The sequence below is a fragment of the Thalassophryne amazonica genome, chromosome 13 (assembly GCF_902500255.1).
Source record: "Thalassophryne amazonica chromosome 13, fThaAma1.1, whole genome shotgun sequence".
Lineage (NCBI taxonomy): Eukaryota > Metazoa > Chordata > Actinopteri > Batrachoidiformes > Batrachoididae > Thalassophryne > Thalassophryne amazonica.
In genome coordinates this window covers 87,006,109-87,030,911 of record NC_047115.1, presented here as the reverse complement: position 1 = coordinate 87,030,911, position 24,803 = coordinate 87,006,109, and the positions used below count along the sequence as shown (strand labels likewise).

General features: G+C 43.7%; 1 pseudogene; it reads left to right on the top strand.

The window, feature by feature from the left end:
• The first annotated feature begins 5,898 nt into the window (after positions 1–5,898).
• LOC117522994 lies at positions 5,899–6,567 on the top strand (annotated as a pseudogene).
• Positions 6,568–24,803: the final 18,236 nt, after the last annotated feature.

The following is a 24,803-nucleotide window of genomic DNA, read 5'->3' as shown; positions in this document are numbered from 1 at the left end:
GCCTGCTTGGAGAATAAAAACACAGATATGACATATACCAAAAATGTATCATTTACAAAAGATACATTTGTGATTATATTGCTAAAGTTTACAAATTTGCACATAAGAAATTCAGAAATTATTTAAACTTGGGGAAGATCTCAATTCATTAAATATGGCTGGTGCCACTTTTAATGAAGTGAAATAAAACAGCAAAATTAAGAACCTTGGCGACTTTCTCTCTAAATCTGGTGACTCTCCAAACCCTCTTGGTGACTTATTTTCTCAATAGTGACTAGCGAGAACGCTAGCTACTTTTCCTAGCGTCATTGCAGACTTTTCTGGTGGTTGGTGACTCAAAAGTGAAAGCACGTATTGATCTACAGCAGGGGTGGCCAAGTTCGGTACTCGAGAGCCACATTCCTGACACTCTTAGTTGTCTCCCTGCTCCAACACACCTGAATCCAATGAAAGGCTCAATAAAGTCTACAGCCTCTGTAGCCGCTGCCATGATTTCCCCACTGCCCCAAAGCAGTCACAAGAGGACAGTACACAGTGTGTGGAGTACACTGTACAGCTGCAAAGTACTGGGAGCACAGCGAACGGAGATCTACTCTCCTCCACGTTCAAAGTGCAAATGAATCATGCACGCACGATGCTGATGCAGCTGATCCCGCAGCTGATCCCACAGCTGATCCCGCAACTGATGCAGCCCTGTTTTAACGCAGGATCTAAAAAAAAAATAAATTTTTCACCTAAATCACTGCTGCTGTCGCAAATCTCACTCGGACTCGATCAGCCTACTTACCTTGTTTGCTGTGCAGCCTGGCCTTGAGAAGGTATTATTTTATTTTGAGAAGTGATGGCCAATTTTAATGGTAAAAATAAACAACCCAAGAATCAAGGTTATTTGTAGTTCTAAATTATTAGGGTGTTTTTACTCACTTTTTTGTCTCTACCACCTGAATCCAATGAAAGACTTGTTAGCAGGTTTTTAATGATTCAGGTGTGTTAGAGCAGGGAGACAACTAAGAGTTTCAGGAAGATAGATCTCGAGGACCGAACTTGGGCACCCCTGCATTAGACCAACCCCCCACCCTGCGGAGAACCTCTGACTGGCTGAGGAGTTGAACCAGTTTTATGCCAGGTTTGAAAGGGACTCTATCACACTCCTCACCCACCCCAACAACAATAGACTTCCTCCTCCCCTTGTCACCTCTGTCCCTGTCCCATCTGCAACACCCCCACACTAACTATCTGAAAGGAGGATGTGTGATAGCACATTCTCAAACAAAAGTGGACTGGTTGCTTGATGCGAGGACGTTTCGCTTCAAATCGCAGAAGCTTCCTCAGCTAAAATTCTTGCTCTGGTAGTCTGACTTCTGTCTTGACTCTTGTAGAGAAGAAATGAAGTTTCTTTGTCATCCTCCTTTGTGCACCATTGTGCCTCATTTGTGCTATGCATGGCCTTTCAAGTAACATTATGAAGACAGCCGACTATGGACAATACGCATTTATCCTTTTATTGTAACTCTCTGCAGCTTTTGTAACTGTTGATCATAACATTCTGATTAATAGAAATCGAGATGTGGTTGGGCTTTCAGGAGTGGTTTTAGAATGATTCTCTTTCTACCTCTCCTGTGGAGTACCTCAGGGCTGTCTTGGGCCCAGCATGCTTTCTGTGATATTTTTTTCCTTTAAGACAGATAATTAGCAAGTCCAGTGATGTGTCTTACCACCTTGATGCTGATGATATCCAGCTGTACTGTTCTTTTAAGCGCATTGAATTGTGCAAATTACCTTCCTCAACTAAGTGCTTGTCTAAGATCAACCAGTGGTTAAGTGATAATTACTTACAACTGAACTCTGAGAAAACAGAAACCCTAATTGTTGCCCCTGACAGTGTCATTCCTAAAATAAAACAGCACATAGGTCCATTAGCTTCTTCTGTCCAGCCCTATATGCAGAATGTAGGTGTTATTGTTGTCTCAGGGTCTTAAGTGTCACTCTAAACAGTTAGTAAAAACAGTTTCTTCCATCTTTGCAATATTTCTAAACTGAAACCCCTTATGACCAAGGTTGAATTGGAGATGATTATTCCACTTTTATGTCCTCACATCTGGAATATGGCAATAGTCAAATTAATCTGTCTAAATTAAACTTGACCGCATTCAGATCATCCAGAACTCTGCTGCAAGGCTTTTAACTGGGACACACAAATATGCCCATATCATGCCTGTTTTAGCCCCCCTTCACTGGTTAGCTGTGAAGTTTCGAATACATTTTAAAATCATGACCCTAACTTTTAGAGCCTTGTATGGCCAAGCTCTTCCTTACATCTCTCACTTGCTACAGCTACACACGCCGAGCCACAGTCTGAGATCAGCAGGGCAGACGGGATTTGTGATCCCAAAAACTAATTTTAAGGTGACTGCTCCTTTGAAGCAGTAACACCTTGGTTGTGGAGCACTCTACTGCTTTCCCTTTGCTGTCTAGACGCTGTTGATGTATTTAAAAAGCACTTTTCTTTTTAAACAGGTGTTTAGTTAGACAAGGGTTTTTTTCTATTGTTTTATTGATTTTATTGTGGTTTTTCTGTTTTTAAAATCTACAGTATATTTTAAATGTATCTTGCCAATATTTTATGTAATTTACTTGTTTGCTTTGTGCAGCACTTTGTGATGTCATATCTGTGAAAGGTGCTATGTACATAGAATTTACTTGTAAACTCTCAACAGATCCACGATAGGGTATCAGGCGATGTGCCATATACCCGGTGCTCCAGGTGGGCATCAGGGCTCTTATATCAATCAATCAATCAATTTTTTTTATATAGTGCCAAATCACAACAAACAGTTGCCCCAAGGCGCTTTATATTGTAAGGCAAGGCCATACAATAATTATGTAAAACCCCAACGGTCAAAACGACCACCTGTGAGCAAGCACTTGGCTACAGTGGGAAGGAGAAAACTCCCTTTTAACAGGAAGAAACCTCCAGCAGAACCAGGCTCAGGGAGGGGCAGTCTTCTGCTGGGACTGGTTGGGGCTGAGGGAGAGAACCAGGAAAAGACATGCTGTGGAGGGGAGCAGAGATCGATCACTAATGATTAAATGCAGAGTGGTGCATACAGAGCAAAAAGAGAAAGAAACAATGCATCATGGGAACCCCCCAGCAGTCTACGTCTATAGCAGCATAACTATAAGCTTTAGCAAAAAGGAAAGTTTTAAGCCTAATCTTAAAAGTAGAGAGGGTCTGTCTCCCTGATCTGAATTGGGAGCTGGTTCCACAGGAGAGGAGCCTGAAAGCTGAAGGCTCTGCCTCCCATTCTACTCTTACAAACCCTAGGAACTACAAGTAAGCCTGCAGTCTGAGAGCGAAGCGCTCTATTGGGGTGATATGGTACTACGAGGTCCCTAAGATAAGATGGGACCTGATTATTCAAAACCTTATAAGTAAGAAGAAGAATTTTAAATTCTATTCTAGAATTAACAGGAAGCCAATGAAGAGAGGCCAATATGGGTGAGATATGCTCTCTCCTTCTAGTCCCCGTCAGTACTCTAGCTGCAGCATTTTGAATTAACTGAAGGCTTTTTAGGGAACTTTTAGGACAACCTGATATAATGAATTACAATCCAGCCTAGAGGAAATAATGCATGAATTAGTTTTTCAGCATCACTCTGAGACAAGACCTTTCTGATTTTAGAGATATTGCGTAAATGCAAAAAGCAGTCCTACATATTTGTTTAATATGCGCTTTGAATGACATATCCTGATCAAAATGACTCCAAGATTTCTCACAGTATTACTAGAGCTCAGGGTAATGCCATCCAGAGTAAGGATCTGGTTAGACACCATGTTTCTAAGATTTGTGGGGCCAAGTACAATAACTTCAGTTTTATCTGAGTTTAAAAGCAGGAAATTAGAGGTCATCCATGTCTTTATGTCTGTAAGACAATCCTGCAGTTTAGCTAATTGGTGTGTGTCCTCTGGCTTCATGGATAGATAAAGCTGGGTATCATCTGCGTAACAATGAAAATTTAAGCAATACCGTCTAATAATACTGCCTAAGGGAAGCATGTATAAAGTGAATAAAATTGGTCCTAGCACAGAACCTTGTGGAACTCCATAATTAACTTTAGTTGTGAAGAAGATTCCCCATTACATGAACAATTGTAATCTATAGACAAATATGATTCAAACCACCGCAGCGCAGTGCCTTTAATACCTATGGCATGCTCTAATCTCTGTAATAAAATGTTATGGTCAACAGTATCAAAAGCAGCACTGAGGTCTAACAGAACAAGCACAGAGATGAGTCCACTGTCCGAGGCCATAAGAAGATCATTTGTAACCTTCACTAATGCTGTTTCTGTACTATGATGAATTCTAAAACCTGACTGAAAACTCTTCAAATAGACCATTCCTCTGCAGATGATCTGTTAGCTTATAGGACTTATCTCTTGTATACATAAACATCTGACCAGCCAGTGGCTGTTCCTGTGTTTTCCCGATGAGCTCTACGATCGTGATCATTACTGACCAGCCATAAGTTTCAAGTAAGATAAGCAGCACACTTTGATCCTGTGCTTGTCTGTCCTGTAAAACACTGCTGTCCTTTGAATGGAAATGTAAACACAATTATGTAAATATGTAGATGATGTGAAGTCAAGATGCAAAGAGATGAGAGAGATGAAAAAGTCCTTTTGGTCCCTCTGCTTAAACAAGCAGAGGGACCAGAAGGACCTGCAGGAACATGGAGATAGACACAGGCTGACCCTGTGGATCTTATCATCATCTCATCTACATGCACATTCAAATGGAAGGTTTTTGTCTAAATCAGAAATAAAGTTGTCCAGAACTTAACATGAAAGGGAACTTAGCACTTTAAAGTCTCATTTTAAATTTTAATCCAATTCATATCCTCCAAATATAGGACCCTCAATGACAAATATGAAGATTGCCCTTCCCTGCCGTTTCTTTCACTGGGATTTCGCTATTCAAATAAGTCAATGATTAGTTTTAATAAAGCTTTCCTAATATGACTGTTTGATGATACACTTCAACTTACTTTCTGGGATCATTGTGTCTTTCAAAAACTCTGGATGCATATGCACACAATATTACTGAAACTATTTGGAAGGGGTTAGAGTACTCTCACTGGATGTGTTTTAAAATTAGACTTTACTGACTTGTGTGACACTTTTTGATTGTTTAATGAGAGAGATAATATGAAAATAATGTGACTGTTAGTCTTTTTGTGTTTACAAAGATCGCTGATTTATAACCTGGAGCTGTGGAACATCTCATGGTTTCTAAGGGACAACCAGCCAATGACAAAGCACCATATTACTGATTTCAATTTGTATATTCAAAATATTACTGTACTGTTTGTTTCTGTGACTTTTATTTATGTATTTCATTGGCTTTTGCCGTTAACAGTGGAGACACTTTGGCAACCAGTTTGGACCTGTTTGTGGTCAATGCCCCCCGTTGATCACAAATGGGCCAATGATGAGTCAATTGCTGAGTGTAACTTTTTAAAAACTACGTGTTCTTCATGTTGCAATTCATGGATCAGCTTTTGATACTGAGTGTTTCCCGATGTGACATTATTGACTTTAATGTGTTAGCTGACAGACTGATCATAGAAAATAGATGTTACTGAGTGTAGTATTGGCCAATCCCTATTCCTATGGTGCAGAGGACAAATGCTGTTGTATGTATCGATGTACAATGACAATAAAGACCCTTCTTCTTGTTCTTATTAATCCAGGTCAGTCTTTGACTATTTTGCTTGGCCTATGTTTAGTCAACATTTCCTGTCAGCTGAATATAATTTATTCAAACACAGAAGAAGGGTTTTAAAATGTCAAAAAACAGAGTCCTCTCGAAATTATTTTTCTGCTGTTTTCTCTAGGTATGGTTCAAGAACCGTCGTGCCAAGTGGAGAAAGCGGGAGAGGAACCAGCAGGCAGAGTTATGCAAAATGGCTTTGGTGCTCAGTTCAATGGACTCATGCAGCCCTATGATGACATGTACACTGGTTACTCCTACAACAACTGGGCCACAAAGAGCCTAGCAAGCAGCCCGCTCTCTGCCAAGAGCTTCCCCTTCTTTAACTCCATGAATGTAAGCCCCCTGTCCTCCCAGCCCATGTTCTCCCACCAAGTTCCATCTCCTCCATGAACATGGCATCTAGCATGGTGCCCTCGGCAGTGGCCGGGGTTCCTGCAACGGGGCTCAACAACCTTAGCAACCTAAACAACCTAAACAGTCCAACAGCACTTAACTCAGTCGCTGTGACTGCAGCCACTTGCCCCTACGCCACCACAGCCAGCCCCTACATGTACAGAGACACCTGCAACTCCAGCCTGGCCAGTCTGCGGCTCAAGGCCAAGCAGCACACCAACTTTGCTTATCCGGCAGTGCAGAGCCCTGTGTCCAACCTGAGCCCCTGCCAATACGCTGTGGACCGGCGGTATGAAGAAAGAACTCCAACGACGAGTCACCGGACCAGATGTAGAGTCACTCCTTCTCTGTGTGACATGTCCTCAGCCATATTCCATCTGTACACTGTAGAGTGGTGAATTCAGCTTGTTTTGGCGAAACACGATGAGTGTAATCTTCAAAATTGACAAAACAAATGCACATGAAAGGACGGACCACCATGCTTCAAAGGAACTCTCTGCTATGTGAGACTTTGTTGATGGAATGACAAACTGCTTCAAGAGATTTCTAAAGATTATTGTCAATTCACATTTTTCCTTCTTTTCAACTGCATGATTAGTGTAAATGTAGACAACAATAAAAAAAGAAAAAATCCCACACAGATAGGGTCGATCAATCAAAAATCAGCGTCAGCCTGTTTCAGGAGAACGTACCTTTGGTTACAGAACGGAGGAAATGGAGGATGTATATAATGGAGTTTTTTTTTTCTTTTTTGTATGTGACAAAGATATCAAAAGGTAGTACTGGACTTAAAAGATGAGAAAAGCATGTTCTTCAAAAGCGAAGGACCTGGGTTTATGTACAATGAGCACATCTTAGGAACTTTAGGATCTTTGTTGTGAAGTTCTCTGGCCTTGGAAGGTCAAAGGCTAAGTTGGATTTGAAAGCAGAGGTCACAGACAGCAGTCCTGAACGCTAAAGGAACCTCGAGCAGTGAGACACAACTGACACTTACAGCAAAATATCAGCAACCTTTTGAACCAATGAAAGCCATTGACTTTTTAGATTTGTGTGGTGTTACAAAGGGAATCCATGACTGTAACAAATGTATGTAAGAGTGCAGTTGTTATAAGAAAAAAACCCCAGCTGTTTTCCTGGTGTAGTCTGCTTTGTCTCATTAAAGAACCAATTAAAGGATCCGTTTTTATGAACATGAAATGGACTTTGACCTTAAACAGGAACACTGCGTCCATGTCTGTAATCTGCACTCTGCGCCCTTACTTTGTGCGACATGATGTTTCTCACAACAATGAGCATAACACCATGGAAACCCCATCTCATCTCCATGGTAACTGTTACATAATGGTGAAAGTGAGTGGTTGCTGTGCAGGAGAGCAGCGGTCACTGATACGTTTGACCTACACTTGGAGCTGGAGCCATAGGTGATCCTGTAACACAGCAGGAATTCAGAGAAGCCACTGCTGCCAACGTTACGTAAGACCCAAAGGAGCGAGATGTGTCAGTGGAGGCACAAATGAGAGGTTAGCAGCTCATCAGTCCCTGCAGCCTAAAGGCACCCTCACACGCCTGTTTACTGCTGGGACATTGAAACTCACAGCATTTTTCAATAAACCTTCTAACCCACATACAGTAGCTTCCTCAAGGTGTGTGCAATACGTTTGACCACTCTCAACATTAAAAACAATCAAATTTAGATTTGAGGCTGAGGCAAATTTAGATTTAGAGGCTGTAAGTAATTAGGAAATTACAAAAGTTGCATCATTATCCAACTAGTTATGGATGTGACAATGTGTATAAATCTTTGTGATGCCATAAATACAGATGAAAAAGATAACAGAAAATGAAACAAAAACAAAAAACCCAAATACAAAAATTTAAATCAAACTTTAATCATCTTCCTGAATCGAAGGATGATAGTAAATTTATGTAGCGCCTTTCCATCTGCATCAAATGCTCAAAGCGCTTTACACCCTAATGCTTCACATTCACCCCGATGTCAGGCTGCTGCCATACAAGGCGCTCACTACCACCGGGAGCAACTAGGGATTAAGGACCTTGCCAAGGGCCCTTAGTGATTTTCTGGTCAGGCTGGGAGTCGAACTGAGGATCCTCTGGTCTCAAGCTCAACGCTTTAACCACTAGACCATCACCTCCCTTATCACACAATATCTGTTTGAAACTGGACACTTTTTGGTCTAACTATGTAATGGGCAGGGCCCTGTGACAGACTGGCATCCTGCCTCGCGCCCTATGGCTGCTGGGATAGGCTCCAGGCCCCTGCGTCCTGGATAAGCGGTTGAAGATGTGTGTGTGTCCATGTGTGTGTGCATGTGTGTGTGTCTGTGTGTGTGTGTAATGGACAGACAGACAGGAGATAACATGACTCTGCCTCTGTCACTTGATGAAATATCTAAAACATGCACATCAGGGTCACACTCTGGGAGTGTATTGTTTCTAGATGTGGATTTGGTCCCCAGGAAGCAGACTGTTGTTGGAAAATTAGCACGAGTTATATGCAGAGGCTAAATTTCATTGTATGTATGTACAATGGTGATAAGGGCTGTTATTAGAGGTGGACGATACCGGGAATTTTGGTATTGATCCGATACCAAGTAAATACAGGCCCAGTATCGGCAATATCGATACAGATACTGATACTTTTGATATTTAAGCTTCATAGATCCAAAGGATCCAAAAGACCTAGGATAAAAGTTTGCCAATCATTGTACGTGACAACAAACTACTTATTATCACAATCAACTTTTTTGTTTAAAAAATATCACTCAACACAACTTCAAACAAAATCTGAAGTAGAGGTCTGACAAACCACAATACAAGGGTGCGCTGCTCCGTGTTGTGTGACACAGCGCAGCGCTGCTCTTACAGAGAGTAGACTTTGATGAATCTGCGTGCACAGCAGTCAGTGCGTGCGGGAGAAACAAAAAGCTTGAGTATCGATCTTTTACATGAGGATCGTTCAATATCAATACCAGCGTTGGTATCGATATTATCGATATTAGGATCGATCCACCCACCTCTAGCTGTTATTCTTCTAAAAAACAGGCCACTAAGAAAGCAAGCAAGCATGTAGTCCACCAGTGTAATAATGTTCAACCAACACCACATCTAAAAAAGGGCTTTCGTCTCTTATTACTTCTTTGTGACATCATAAAGAAAGTTTGATGATTACTGGGCTTGCTGCGGAGACCAGTCGGGCACAGCCTGAAAAAGAAACGTGGACCCTCCATCTCTACCCTGTGGGCTCACCACCTGCAGGGGGAACTGCTGATGTTGTGTGCGCAGACCTATGGGTGGCAGTGAATGTCCAGAGCCTCGGCGGACCAGACCCAGGTGGCAGGGCCTAGCTCTGGGGTTGTGGAACGTTAACTAGCTGCAGGGGAAGGAGCCGGAGCTTGTGCAGGAGGTGGAGTGATACCAGTTAGAGCTGGTGGGTCTCAGCTCCATGCACAGCCTCGGCTCAGAACCACTCTCCTTGATAGGGGCTGGACCTTATTCTTCTCTGGAGTTGCCCAGGATTTGAGGTGCTGGGTGGTTGTGGCGATACTCACGAGTCTCCAGCTGATCACCGCTACGTTGGAGTTTAACCGATAGATCAGAGGGTCGCCTCTCTGCGCCTTCGGGTGGCTGGGGGTAAAACTCTGACTGTTGTTTGTGAGTATGCACTGAAATGCCTTCTGGAGTCCCCAAATGGAGTCCTGTATGGAGCTCCAGTGTGGGACTCCATTGTTCTGCTGGGGGACTTCAACGCAATGACAGAGACACCTGGAGAGGCATGATTGGGAGGAACGGTCAATCCAATCTAAATCCAAATGGTCGTTTGTCATTGGACTTCTGTGCTAGTCATGGTCTGTCCACAACGAACACCATGTTCGAACATAAGGATGCTCATAAGTGTACATGGTAGCAAGGTACGTTTGGCTTATTAACGGCTAATTTAATGATAGCTCATCGAGCTATAGTTAGCTTATTTCGTGATTTACATTTTATTTTTTCATGGTGTAAATTTTTTATGATTCTTCAGTTCTGGGTTCTTTAATAGATATCAACAGATAGTATCTAAGTTTGGGGTTTCCATTAGATAGCATATAGAATATGTATTTTGTATTCCTATAGTAAGCTAGCAGGGTGAACTTTAGATAGATACCTAAAACATATGACATCATAGCTTCTATTTCTATAATAAATAACCATATTTATAGCTTAGCCTATTAGCTATAATTAATTTTACTACTAGTTACAGACTAGGTATACATATACTAAAATGTTCTCCTGTATTAATATTTAGGTTTCAGAAGCTAACTTCTATAATATTATGTAGTAACTATATTTCTTGTATATGTTGTTTATTACCCTTATTATGTAAATAATCACTTACATACATGATGTCCATTTTCTTATGATATGTCTTATGACATATGATTATGATATGTCCATTTTCTTGACCCCACTTGGGTGGGTAGGGAGAGTTCCCATGGGATAAAAAGCTTTTCAACCTACCATCCCTGGTTCTCAAGACCAGGTACCTAAGCGGCTCTACTCTACTCTATTCTTCTTTTTTTTTTTTTTTTTTTTGATATTTAGATGTACCTTATTATACACTAGTAGAGTTCTACCTTAGAATTGGAATGTATTATAGAAGACATACCTTACTGAATTTTCATGGCACCACAGCACCCTAGCCCGAAGATCAATGATCGATTTTGTGATCGTATCATCTGATCTGAGGCCGCATGTTCTGGACACTTGGGTGAAGAGAGGGCAGAGGTGTCAACTGATCACCATCTGGTGGTGAGTTGGATCAGAGGGTGGGGAAGGACTTTGGACAGACCTGGTAAGCCCAAACGGTTAGTGTGGTGTGAACTGGGAACATCTGGAGGAGCCCACTGTGTGCTTGGGATTCCAGCAAGGGTGGTTGCATCTCCTCCTCTCTCCTCTATCTCTGTTCCAAACTTCAAAGTCCCTACTTCACCGGACTGTGAATTCTTCTTACTATATTGATTAACCATGGAATTGATCAGCTGGTCTCTGAACGCTATTGACACCATTTTTTTTAACAAGGAAATCAGGGCTGGGGACCCTGCATGCCCAGATGGAACCTACCCTGCGGGCTATGCATGCTGGTGCCACTCTCTGTGGAAGACTTTGAAGATTTCTTTATATTTGGTTGTTCTCATAGGAGGACTGGTACTTGTTGGTTTATGTGCTGCCCTAACCCTACTGGAGAATTGGCAAAACGGCTGCCACTAGAGCCACGACCCCTCACCTGTCCGTTAATCAATAACGGACAGGTGATGATTAATGCGTTGAGCAAGGCGATACATTCTCAGACTGCATTAACCCTTGAACTTAGACATAAGTTGGATAACATCTCAGAGCAAATGTATGCCTTGCAAAGGAAGATGTCGGAGACCAGGGATACTCATAAATTGGATTTGGTTGCTCATGAGAGCTGCAAATATGTTTTCTCTGCTCATCCCTAAACATGGCAGGCTTATCAGCCTCTGAAGTCCAAAACGCCCCACTGTTTTCCACCAGAAGAATTTCTACGTCTTTGGTGAAACATTTGGCTGCCTTCTTATCTTTTGCAACTCCAGCACACACAGACAGAAACTGATGTAAACTTAACTCATCTGCCACTCACGCATGGACAGTGACTGATACGCATGCTCCCACCCCCTACCCCTCCTTTGTGTTCTTGTCCCCATCCTCCACCCTATCCCGGCCCCTGCTCATGCCACTCCCTTCCCCCTCTGGGGCACAGCATGGCTTTAGCTGCGGCAGCTCTCGTCCCCCCCCCCCAAGTTGGCTGCGTGACCACGTGTTGCTGCGGCCCCCCCACACTCACATTTCCTCAATTTGGATGATGGACCATTTCAAAGTTTAGCGTACATAATCAATGAAATGTATATGTGCGGTTGTTTAATTCTGATGTGTGCCATTATTACGTTCAACAAGTAATAATTGTGGATTAATTGCTGTATACTTGTCTGAGGTAATTGGGTGTGAAATGAATTGCACTTTTAGGGATTAATAAAGTTGTCTGAATCTGTTTGACAGATCTTCAACTCACACCTCCGGCAGAGCTGTTCTAGCATCCCTTTGGCGGTTTGGGGCATTAAACCAGAATGGGCAATGTTCAAAGCTTCCATTGCTGAAGTTGCAGCGGGGCGCTGTGGCCTCAAGGGCTTAGATGCCTCAAGGGGAAGCAACCCTCGAACACTGTGGTGGACACCGGTGGTAAGGGAAGCTGTCCGACTGAAGAAGGAGTCCTTCCAGCGCCTTGGGGCAACTGTTTGTTGTGATTTGGCGCTATATAAATAAAACTGATTTGATTTGATTTGATTCCAGGATATGTTATCTCTGAAACTCCAGAGGCAGTTGCAAGGCCTGAAGGGCAGCAGCCTCTGCTGTGGGGGAGGCAAAGCAGTGGGGGTGGGAGGAGTTCAGAGCAACCAAGGAGAAGGACTCTCGGTCAGCACCAAGGTGCTTCTGGTGGACCGTGACGCACCTCAGGAGGGGAAAATGGGGAACCATCCAAGCTGTCCACAGTAAGGATGGGACTCTGTTGACCTCAACTGGGGATGTAATTCACCACTGGAAGGAACACTTTGAGGAACTCCTACATTAAACTGGAGCGCCCTCTATATTAGGGGCAAAGCTGGAAGTTGATGGAGGGATGTCATCAATTTCCCTGGTGGAAGTCACTGAGGTAGTCAAACAACTCTGCAGTGGTAAGGCCCCGAGGATTTATGAGATCTGTTCAGAAATGCTGAAAGCGCTCAGTGTGGAGGGACTGTCTTGGATGAGACATCTCTTCAACATTGCGTTGAGGTCTGGGAAGTGCCAAAGGAGTGGGAAACTGGGGTGGTGGTCCCCATATTTAAAAAAGGGGGACCATCAATTACAGCGGCATCACACTACTGAGCCTCCCTGGTAAAGCCTACTCCAAGGTACTGGAAAGGAGGGTTCGGCCAATAGTCGAACCTCTGATTGAACAGGAATAACAACAGGGTGCCCCAGGAGATACTGTGGGAGGTGTTGCGGTAGTATGGAGTGAGGGGATCCCTTCTCAGGGCCATCCAATCTCTGCACTCACAAAGCGAGAGCTGTGTTCGGGCACTCGGCAGTAAGTCAGACCCATTTCCACAGGGCGTTGGCCTCCACCAGGTTTGTGCATTCTCACCAATCCTATATTCATCCATCCATCTGCTGCCCTTGCTTCATCCGAGGTCGGGTCGCGGGGGCAGCAGCTCAAGCAAAGCCGCCCAGACCTCCCAATCCACACACACCTCCCCCAGCTCCTCCGGGGAACCCCGAGGCATTCCCAAGCCAGCTGCGAGACGTAGTCCCTCCAGCATGTCCTGGGTCTTCCCCGGGGCCTCCTCCCGATGGGACGTGCCCGGAGCACCTCTCCAGTGAGGCGTCCAGGGGCATCCAAAAAAGATGCCCAAGCCACCTCAGCTGGCTCCTTTTGACGTGGAGGAGCAGCAGCTCAACTCTGAGCTCCTCCCAAGTGACCGAGCTCCTCACCCTATCTCTAAGGGAGCGCCCAGCCACTCTGCGGAGGAAACTCATCTCGGCCACTTGTACTCACGATCTTGTTCTTTCGGTCATGAGCCAAATCTCATGACCATAGTTGAGGGTCGTAGACTGATCGGTAAATCGAGAGCTTTGCCCCCCTGCTCAGTTCTCTCTTCACCACAACGTTGCGATACAGTGACCGCATCACTGCAGATGCTGCACCGATCCATCTGTCGATCTCACGCTCTATCCGTCCCAGTCTCGTGAACAAGACAGAAGACAGAACAAGATACTTAAACTCCTCCACTTGAGGCAAGGACACTCCACCGACCTGAAGAGGGCAAAGCACCTTTTTTCAGTCGAGAACCATGGCCTCAGATTTGGAGGTGCTGATTTTCTTCCCCGACGCATCACACTCAGCTGCAAATCGCTCCAGTGCACGCTGAAGTTCCTGATTTGACGAAACCAACAGAACCACATCATCCCGCAAACAGCAAAGAAGAGATTCTGTGGTTCCCAAACCGGACCACCTCTACACCCTGACTGAGCCTACAAATTCTGTCCATAAAGTTAATGAACAGAACCTGTGACAAAGGGCAGCCCCGGTGGAGGCCGACGTGCACTGAAAACAGGCTCGACTTACTACTGGCAACCAAGCTCCTGCTGTGGTCGTACAGGGACTGGATAGCCCTTAGCAAAGGACTCCGGACCCCGTACTCCCGGAGCACCCCCAACAGGGCGCCTCAAGGGACACGGTCGAACGCCTTCTCCAGATCCACAAAACACAGGACTGGTTGGGCGAACTCCCATGAACCCTCGAGCACCCAATGGAGGGTGTGACTGGTCCAGTGTGCCGCGACCAGGACAAAAATTACACTACTTCTCCTGAATCCGAGGTTTGACTATCGGTCGAATTCTCCTCTCGAATACTCTGGAATAGACCTTAACGGGGAGGCTGAGGAGTGTGATCCCCCTGTAGTTGGAACACACCCTCTGGTCCCCTTCTTAAACAGAGGGACCACCACCCCGGTTTGCCAATCCAGAGGCACTGTCCTCGACCGCCACGCAGTGTTGCAGAGATGTGTCAACCAAGACAGTTCCACAACATCCAGAGACTTAAGGTACTGTGGATGGATTTCATCCACCCCAGGAGACTTGCCACCGAGGAGCTTTCTGACCACCTCGGTGACTTCGGCCTGGGTCATGGATACGTCCGCCTCTGAGTCCCCCGACTCTGCTTCCTCTTCAAAAGATGTGACGATGGGATTGAGGAGATCCTTGAAGTACTCCTTCCACCACCCGACAACATCCCCAGGGTCAACAGCTCCCCACCTGCACCGTAGACAGTGTTGGTGGAGAGCTGCTTCCGCCTCCGGAGGCGTCGGATGGTTTGCCAGAATTTCTTCGAGGCCGACCGATAGTCCTCCTCCATGGCCTCCCCAAACTCCTCCCAGACCCGAGATTTTGTCTCTGCAACCGCACAGGCTGCAGCATGCTTGGCCTGCCAGTACCTGTCAGCTGCCTCTGGAGTCCCACCTGCCAACAAAGACAAGTAGGACTCCTTCTTCAGCTTGACGGCATCCCTTACTTCCAGCGTTCACCACCGGGTTCGGGGATTGCCACCGCAACAGGCACCAGAGACCCTGCGACCACAGCTACGAGTGGCAGCATCGACAATAGAGGTGGAGAACATGGTCCACTCGTACTCCATGTCTCCAACCTCCCCCGGGATCTGGGAGAAGCTCTCCCGGAGGTGGGAGTTGAAGACCTTGCTGACAGAGGGTTCCGCCAGTCATTCCCAGCAGACCCTCACAATACGTTTGGGCCTGCCAGGTCTGACCGGCTTCCTCCCCTCCCAGCGGATCCAACTCACCACCAGGTGGTGATTGGTCGACAGCTCAGTCCCTCTCTTCACCCGAGTGTCTGAGACACGTGGCCGAAGGTCAGATAATATGACTACAAAGTCGATCATCGACCTCCAATATCTCTAAAGCTGGTTTGCTATTCGCCAATAAATACAAAGAAAATGTTTTATTTTTATTTATTTATAAGTTTTAAATTTATTTTCAAACTGTGGCTGATGACTTGACCAAGGTTTTAAGGTGAACGCCTGTCCCAGCAGTCACTGGATGAGAGGTGGCGTACATCCTGGACAGGCTGCTATTTTGTCACAGGGCCAAGACACAAACAGATTCACACCTACTGTCAATGTTAAGCTTCCAATTCACCTAATCTGCATGTCTTTGGAAGTGGGAGAAACCCAGCATACCTGGAGGAAACCCATGCAAACTCCACACAGACGGGACTAAGTGAGAGGAGATAACCCATCGTTTTCTCACTGTGATAAAACAGTAATAACCACAAAGACACCGTGCTGCCTTCCATTAGTGCAGTCATGCACTGTGAGCTGATTGCATCTGTCTACATTTCTTTTGTTTGGTATTCTGGAACCAAAACCACCAAATTAAACTTATTTCCTTTTCTTCATGTCTTTGGGGCTTTATTCTCTTTGCATGGCTGTTCTCCACACTGTCACAGAATGGTCTGTCTTTAGAGAGACAGACACAGACAGGTTTTCTATGCATGTGGTGTCCACATCTCTTCATCCATTTATGGTAAAAGATGAGTGGACAGCAGGCATCGGTCTGCATGTACATACACTTCCACAGTGACAGAGCTTTATGAAGGAGAATTTTGCCTACACAGTGTCTATAGGGAACTATAGCCTCGTTTGAGGATGGGCGCTAAAAGGGGCAAAATGAAACAGCAGAAACACAGCACTTTCTCTGAGTTTTTGGGCAAAGAAAAAGTGATGCGGTGGAAAGTGGTTTGTTTATGACTCGGAGCTCAAACGTGTCAAGGTGGTTGTTCAGATGAGAGACCGCAGCTACTCTGGCTAGCTGTGTCGGCTAAAATGTACCGACACAACCTCTCCCATTTGCCTCATCTTCCCTTGTCCACTGGGAACTAAAAAACTGCACTTTTCCTGACTGCTTTGGTGACTGCATCCGAAAACAAAACAGTACACCATTTTCTGTTAGAAGTGATGCTGTGTTTGTGCAGGCTGTCCCCGGAAGTGGTCAAATCCTGCAATATCATGCAGGGCGTCAAACAACACTATGGTTCCCTATAAAAATGCATCTGTGCATGTCTGTGTGTGCACAGTTTCAGTTGTGAATTTTATGTATTAAGTCAAAGCTGTTTATTTGTCAAGAAGAAGTACATGCTGAAGATGCATTATTTTTTGGTAATACATTAAATCAGATCATCACGTCATCACTTCCAGACATTTGTGAACTGGACAATGAAACTGCTTCAAACTGAAGTGTATCACAGATGCAGACCCTGTGTGAGACAAAGAGGTTTTAAAATGAGGCAGCATTCCCCTCACACTTTGTTATCTGACAATGTCTATTCTCCTGGTGGCGCCCAAACAAACCCGTTTTGAGGAGTGAGGTGAAGCGGCCCTAGTGTCTGCTCTTCACAGCCACAAAGAATCAATAATCCAGCGGAGGGGAGACGTGTGCTGGTCCCTGATGTTTACTCACACTGTAAAACACAGCAGCTGAGGGCAAACCGCAAACCGTGGAAAAATATACAGAGCCACAGGAAGAACTAACGATTACCTCAGAGAATTCACACAAAAAACACTCAAGATAACACAGAGTGGAATTAATGGAAAGGACGCTCACTATGTGGCAGATCTACAGAAAATACACGAATCTGGCCACATATTAATGAAGACAAATCCTCTGACTGGTCAGACAATTTATGAAATGATTTGATGTATTTTCTGCTCTTTTCATTAAAATCTGTTGATGTGAATTTGACACTCTTTATACATATAAGTAAAATATACAGTATGAGATTAAAAAAAATATATAAAAAGATCAGTTTTGGAAATATTCAGATAGCAAGTCTGGCAACAACAAGCAGGTTCAAAGTCATTTAACCCTTTATGACCTTCAGGTGCTTTTCAGCACTTTCCACCTCACTGACCTATGCAGAATTGACAGCTTATTACACATCAGTGTATGATAAAGGGCCCAATTACTTTGCAATAGCTGGCAAAAACCTTTAATATTGCAGGAGAATTAATTGGCTTTGATTTTAGATATTCTCAAGTCCAACAACGATGATTAAAAAAAACAAACAAAATATTGAGGAAAACACAGGATTTGACTTAAGTTTTGGGATTTTGATAATTTAGCAGAAACATTTTAAATATTGAGCAAATTGACAAAAAAAAAAAAAAAAAAAAAGATGGAATGTGGCACCATTATTGTTACTGTTTTGACACAAACTGGAGGTACTATTGATTCTGGGCAAAAGCAGTTTTTTTTTTTTTTTTTTTTGGTTGGAGGGGTTACAAATGGAGACATACACTGAACAAAAATATAAATACAACACCTTTGTTTTTGCTCCCATTTTTTATGAGGTGAACTTGATTTCACTGATTAACATCACTTTGAGCAGGTGGGATGAGTTCATCAGTGAAATCACCTGATGGAGTCAGTGGCTGCAAAGAAAACCTGCACCCTCTCAGCCCTTTCTTGAACACTTTGGACACCACTGATCTAAAACATTTTCTATATACACAAAAGGCCTATTTCTCTCAAATATTATTCACAAATCTGTCAAAATCTGTTAGTGAGAACTTCTCCTTTGCCAACATAATCCATCCCACCTCACATGATGCTGATCAGACAGCATGATTATTGCGCACGTGTGCCTTAGGCTGGCCACAATAAAAGGTCACTCTGAAATGTTCAGTTTTATCACACAGCACAATGCCACAGATGTCACAAGTTTTGAGGGAGCATGAACAGACATGCAAGAGTATCCACCAGAGCTGTTGCCCGTGAATTGAATGTTCATTTCTCTACCATAAGCCGTCTCCAAAGGCGTTTCAGAGAATTTGGCAGTACATCCAAGTGGCCTCACAATGACTGACCACGTGTAACCACAGCAGCCCAGGACCTCCACATCCAGCATGTTCACCTCCAAGATTGTCTGAGACCAGCCACCCAGACAGCTGCTGCAACAATTGGTTTGCAGACCCAAAGATTTCTGCACAAACTATCAGAAACCATTTTAGGGAAGCTCATCTGCTCATCATCCTCATCTGGGTCTCGACCTGACTGCAGTTTGCCGTCATAACAGAATTCATTTCCATCATAATCCATCCCACCTGTGAGGTGGGATGGATTATCTCAGCAAAGGAGAAGTGATCACTGACAGATTTAGACAGATTTGTGAACAATATTTGGGAGAAATAGGTCTTATATAGAAAATGTTTAAATTTGCTTAAATTTTCATTGTTACGCAGATGATACCCAGCTTTATCTATCCATGAAGCCAGAGGACACACACCAATTAGCTAAACTGCAGGATTGTCTTACAGACATAAAGACATGGATGACCTCTAATTTCCTGCTTTTAAACTCAGATAAAACTGAAGTTATTGTTCTTGGCCCCACAAATCTTAGAAACATGGTGTCTAACCAGATCCTTACTCTGGATGGCATTACCCTGACCTCTAGTAATACTGTGAGAAATCTTGGAGTCATTTTTGATCAGGATATGTCATTCAAAGCGCATATTAAACAAATATGTAGGACTGCTTTTTGCATTTACGCAATATCTCTAAAATCAGAAAGGTCTTGTCTCAGAGTGATGCTGAAAAACTAATTCATGCATTTATTTCCTCTAGGCTGGACTATTGTAATTCATTATTATCAGGTTGTCCTAAAAGTTCCCTAAAAAGCCTTCAGTTAATTCAAAATGCTGCAGCTAGAGTGCTGACGGGGACTAGAAGGAGAGAGCATATCTCACCCATATTGGCCTCTCTTCATTGGCTTCCTGTTAATTCTAGAATAGAATTTAAAATTCTTCTTCTTACTTATAAGGTTTTGAATAATCAGGTCCCATCTTATCTTAGGGACCTCGTAGTACCATATCACCCCAATAGAGCGCTTCGCTCTCAGACTGCAGGCTTACTTGTAGTTCCTAGGGTTTGTAAGAGTAGAATGGGAGGCAGAGCCTTCAGCTTTCAGGCTCCTCTCCTGTGGAACCAGCTCCCAATTCAGATCAGGGAGACAGACACCCTCTCTACTTTTAAGATTAGGCTTAAAACTTTCCTTTTTGCTAAAGCTTATAGTTAGGGCTGGATCAGGTGACCCTGAACCATCCCTTAGTTATGCTGCTATAGACGTAGACTGCTGGGGGGTTCCCATGATGCACTGTTTCTTTCTCTTTTTGCTCTGTATGCACCACTCTGCATTTAATCATTAGTGATCGATCTCTGCTCCCCTCCACAGCATGTCTTTTTCCTGGTTCTCTCCCTCAGCCCCAACCAGTCCCAGCAGAAGACTGCCCCTCCCTGAGCCTGGTTCTGCTGGAGGTTTCTTCCTGTTAAAAGGGAGTTTTTCCTTCCCACTGTAGCCAAGTGCTTGCTCACAGGGGGTCGTTTTGACCGTTGGGGTTTTACATCATTATTGTATGGCCTTGCCTTACAATATAAAGCGCCTTGGGGCAACTGTTTGTTGTGATTTGGCGCTATATAAAAAAAAAATTGATTGATTGATTGATAACCAACTTGAGTGAGCAAATGAGCACATTCAATGGGGTCTGGCTGCTGATCAACTCTATGCAAAGGAGATGTGTTGCACTGCATGAAGCAAATGGTGGTCACACCAGATACTCACTGTATGTTTGACCCCCTCAGACCCCCCAATAAAGAAAAACTGCACATTTTGGAGTGGCCTTTTATTGTGGCCAGCCTAAGGCACACCTGTGCAATAATCATGCTGTCTAATCAGCATCTTAATATGCCACACCTGTGAGGTGGGATGGATTATCTCGGCAAAGGAGAAGTGATCACTGACAGATTTAGACAGATTTGTGAACAATATTTGGGAGAAATAGGTCTTATATAGAAAATGTTTTAGAACTTTGAGTTCAGCTCATAAAAAAATAGAAGCAAAAACAAAGGTGTTGCATTTATATTTTTGTTCCATTTTGCACCAAAGCTAAACCAAGGGTCCCAATGTAACATGACTGAATCAAATCAAATCAAATCAACTTTATTTATAAAGCACTAAAAAAAAAAAAAAAAACAGCTGCAGCTGAAACAAAGTGCTGTACACAAGGGGACATATAAAAGGTAACAAACCACAAAGTACAAATAAAAAAAAACAAGCCCCCCCCCCCCCCCCCCCCAAAGAAAAAATTAACTAAAACAAGTAAAATCAGTTTAAAACAACCAAAACAGATCAAGATCTCATTCCGGGTTAAAAGCCAGTGCATAAAAGTGGGTTTTAAGATTACTTTTAAAAACAAAAAGTGAAGAGGCCTGCCTGATGTGGAGCGGTAACTCGTTTCACATCTTTGGAGCCACAACAGAAAAAGCTCAGTCCCCTCTGAGCATACGCTTGCACCTCGGCACCTCCAGGAGGAGCTGATCAGCTGACCGGAGGTGGCGAGCAGGGGCGTAACAATGAAGCAGCTCAGAGAGGTAGGGCGGGGCAAGGCCATTTAAAGATTTAAAAACAAATAAAAATCTTAAAATGAATTCTAAAATGCACAGGCAGCCAGTGGAGGGAGGCCAGGATAGGTGTAATGTGCTCCCTCTTACGTGCACCAGTTAGCAGACGGGCAGCAGCATTCTGAACTAGCTGGAGACGTGTAAGGGAGGACTGGCTAATTCCATAATAAAGTGCATTACAGTAATCCAGCCGGGAGGTAATAAAAGCATGGATTGCTGTTTCAAAGTGCTGATGTGCAAGAAAAGGCTTAACCTTAGCAAGCTGCCTTAAGTGAAAGAAACTTGATCTGACTACTGCACTGATTTGGTGGTCCAGTTTAAAATCGTTGTCCATCTTAAAACCCAAGTTTGTGACAGTAGATTTCGAAAAGGCTGACAAAGGCCACAGATCGACAGGTGAGGAAGAACAGGAGCTGCTAGGGCCAAAAACAATCACCTCCGTTTTCTTTTCATTAAAATTAAGAAAATTCAATGCCATCCAGGCTTTAACATCCTCAAGACAGGACAAAAGGGGCTGAAGAGAAGAGGCATCATTTTTCTTTAGGGGGACATATAGCTGGCTGTCATCAGCATAGCAGAGGAAGCTGATGCCATGCTTTCTGAGAATGGACCCCAGGGGAAGCAAATACAGGGAGAAGAGTAGGGGTCCAAGAATTGAACCCTGTGGGACCCCATATAAAAGTGGAGCGGAGGAGGACTCACAAACCCCGAAGCCAATGCACATAGTCCTACCAGTTAAGTAGGACCTGAACCAGTCCAGGGCACTACCACCAATGCCCACAAGCTGCTGCAAACGATTTATCAGTATGTTGTGGTCAATTGTATCAAAAGCAGCAGTCAGGTCAAGCAGGACAAGAATGACATGGTTACCACTATCATTTGCCATTAAAATGTCATTAAAAACCTTTAAAAGGGCAGTTTCTGTGCTATGCAACATTTTAAAACCAGACTGAAAAACCTCTGAAATGTTATGTTCATCAAGGTAAGTTAAAAGTTGTGCATAGACAATTCTCTCCAGGATCTTGGAGACAAATGACAACTTGGAGATAGGCCTAAAGTTTGATAGTTCAGTGTTGTCGAGGCCAGGCTTCTTCAACAAAGGCTGAAGGCTGAAAGACTGTGTGTTTAAAACTAACAGGGACAACACCGGAGGATAGGCTGCTGTTTATAATGGTCAGAACAGACTGCCCTAAGGTAGGAAAAAGTTCTTTAAAAAAGTGGGGGGGGGAAACCACATCACGAGGGGAACCCAATGGTTTCAAATGAGCCACCACATCCTCTAACTGTGACAGAGGAATAACAGTGGACTTTAAAATATAAAGTCATCCAGCAAACAATGTCATTAACAAGCAAAAAGGTGCTTTTAACTTGTGCTGTTATTTGATTTATTTTGGGATTGCTTGATAATAAAATTTTGGTATTGTTTTAATTTTGTTCTTTAGAAGAAATGCTGTAACACATATTTATATATTGCATTTAACAGAGAAACGGATATTAATATAACTAAGGCAAAGCTTTGGGCCGAACATCGACATAGGTTGATGGAAATATATTGTGTCGATTGTATGTGATACACCATAGTTCAAAATTGTTTGGGTGTATGAAGGTCTTGAGATGAAGGTATTTTAAACAGAGTGGCACGATTTGTTAATGATGAAATACTGTAGGCTTTAATGGTACATACATATGGGTTTCTTCAAGGTATTCATGAAAATGTCATTGCTAAGTACAATATCAAGGGCAGAAACTTCTGTATTCTTGAGATCGATAGATTTATTGAATGTAATTTACAACAACAGCAAGTAATATGTTTATGTTGCTGACATTAATGAGTGAAGTTCCTCACCATCTCACCATGTTATTTAGGTCCTTCTTTTTTCAGTAAAATGGCTCTGGGGAGCATTGACGTGGCTAAAACCCTTTGGCCTCACTCGATGTTTGGTATAAAACATCAAAAATGGTACTTCCAGGCTGTTGTGCCCATGCTGAACCCAGTTTTAAGGAGCTAAGTCACCTTTCTTCCTCATTTTAAAGCTTGGTTTGAACTTCAGCTGATCTTCTGATCAAAGTTAATTACTTAGACCAGGGGTGGCCACTGGCCAAGTTCGGCCTTCAAGAGCCACATTCCTGACACTCTTAGTTGTCTCCCTGCTGCAACACACCTGAATCCAACGAAAGGCTCATTAAAAGTCTGCTAACGAGTCTTTCATTGGATTCAGGTGTGTTGGAGCAGGGAGACAACTAAGAGTGTCAGGAATGTGGCTCTTGAGGATCAAACTTGGCCACCCCTGACTTAGACCATTTTAATCATCATTCCATAATTTGATCACAGCATTAATCAGTGAATGCAGGGATAATGCTGAAAATGAGAAGAATACAGAAAAAATACAATACTGTCAGGTTTGTGTTCTTACATCCGAGGTCCTCTTCACAAATAAGAGAACCAGATTCAGTCTAGTTCTACCAAAATTGGGCAGTATCAAGCTATGACTATCTGAGTCAGTTACGTTGGTGTCTAGTAGAAGTAAGTCCCTTCGGCTGTTCCCTTGTTTGCACTCGAGGTTGCCACAGCAAAATCCAAGGTGGATCTGCATGTTGAATTGGCACAGGTTTTACGCCGGATGCCCTTCCTGAGGCAACTCCACATTACATGGAGAAATGTGGCAGGGGTGGGATTTGAACCCGGAGCCTTCTGCACTGAAACCAAGCGCATTAACCACAGGGGTGATGGCAAAGTGGTTAATGCGCCGAAGGCAGCAGCCAAAGGGACTAAGTTGGTGTCTATAACTAAGAAATGTAATAAGGCAGTTCTCAGTTTACAACAGTGGCGTCGTATTGTCAGACGAAGATGATGAGTTGGTCCCAATACTCGTATGATGAGATGGATCTACACTTCAGAGGTAAGACCGATGCTAAGTTATGCTGCAATAGTTTGGTGCACCAGAGTGGAGCACGGGGCTGCGAAGGTTATGCAGACTCATGTTCAAAGTAGCACACCTTTGCATCACAGGTGCCTTGACGAAAACACCAACAGCAGCTTTAGAAGAACTTCTGAACTTAACCCCTCCAGACCTCTACATTGTTGGAGAGGCAGTCTCTATGTCAGTCAGGCTGCACCAGTTGGGCAAGTGACAAAGACTAGAGGATGCCAGTCATACTTTAATCATGGAAAGAATATCAGCAGATCTTCCACTTATTGCTTTCTCATGTGACAGGGTAGGAAAAATATATTCTTTTGTGAATAAATTACAGTACAGTGATAACAGGGAGAGAGTCATGGTCAGACCCGGCTCTGAACACAACCTCACCTGTAATCACTTGTTTTACAGACGGATCATTGACCAGGGTTAAAGCCAGAGCTGGAGTGTTAATACAACACCACGGCCTAACACAGGAAAAGAGCTTTGCTCTGGACACATACACCACCGTCTTTCAGGCTGAGGTGTTTGCTGTTATTCAGTGTGTGGAGCTTCTGATGAACCTCAGTTTTAAGGATCAAATAGTTTTTAATTACTCAGATAGTCAGGCATGTACAAGAGCCAATAA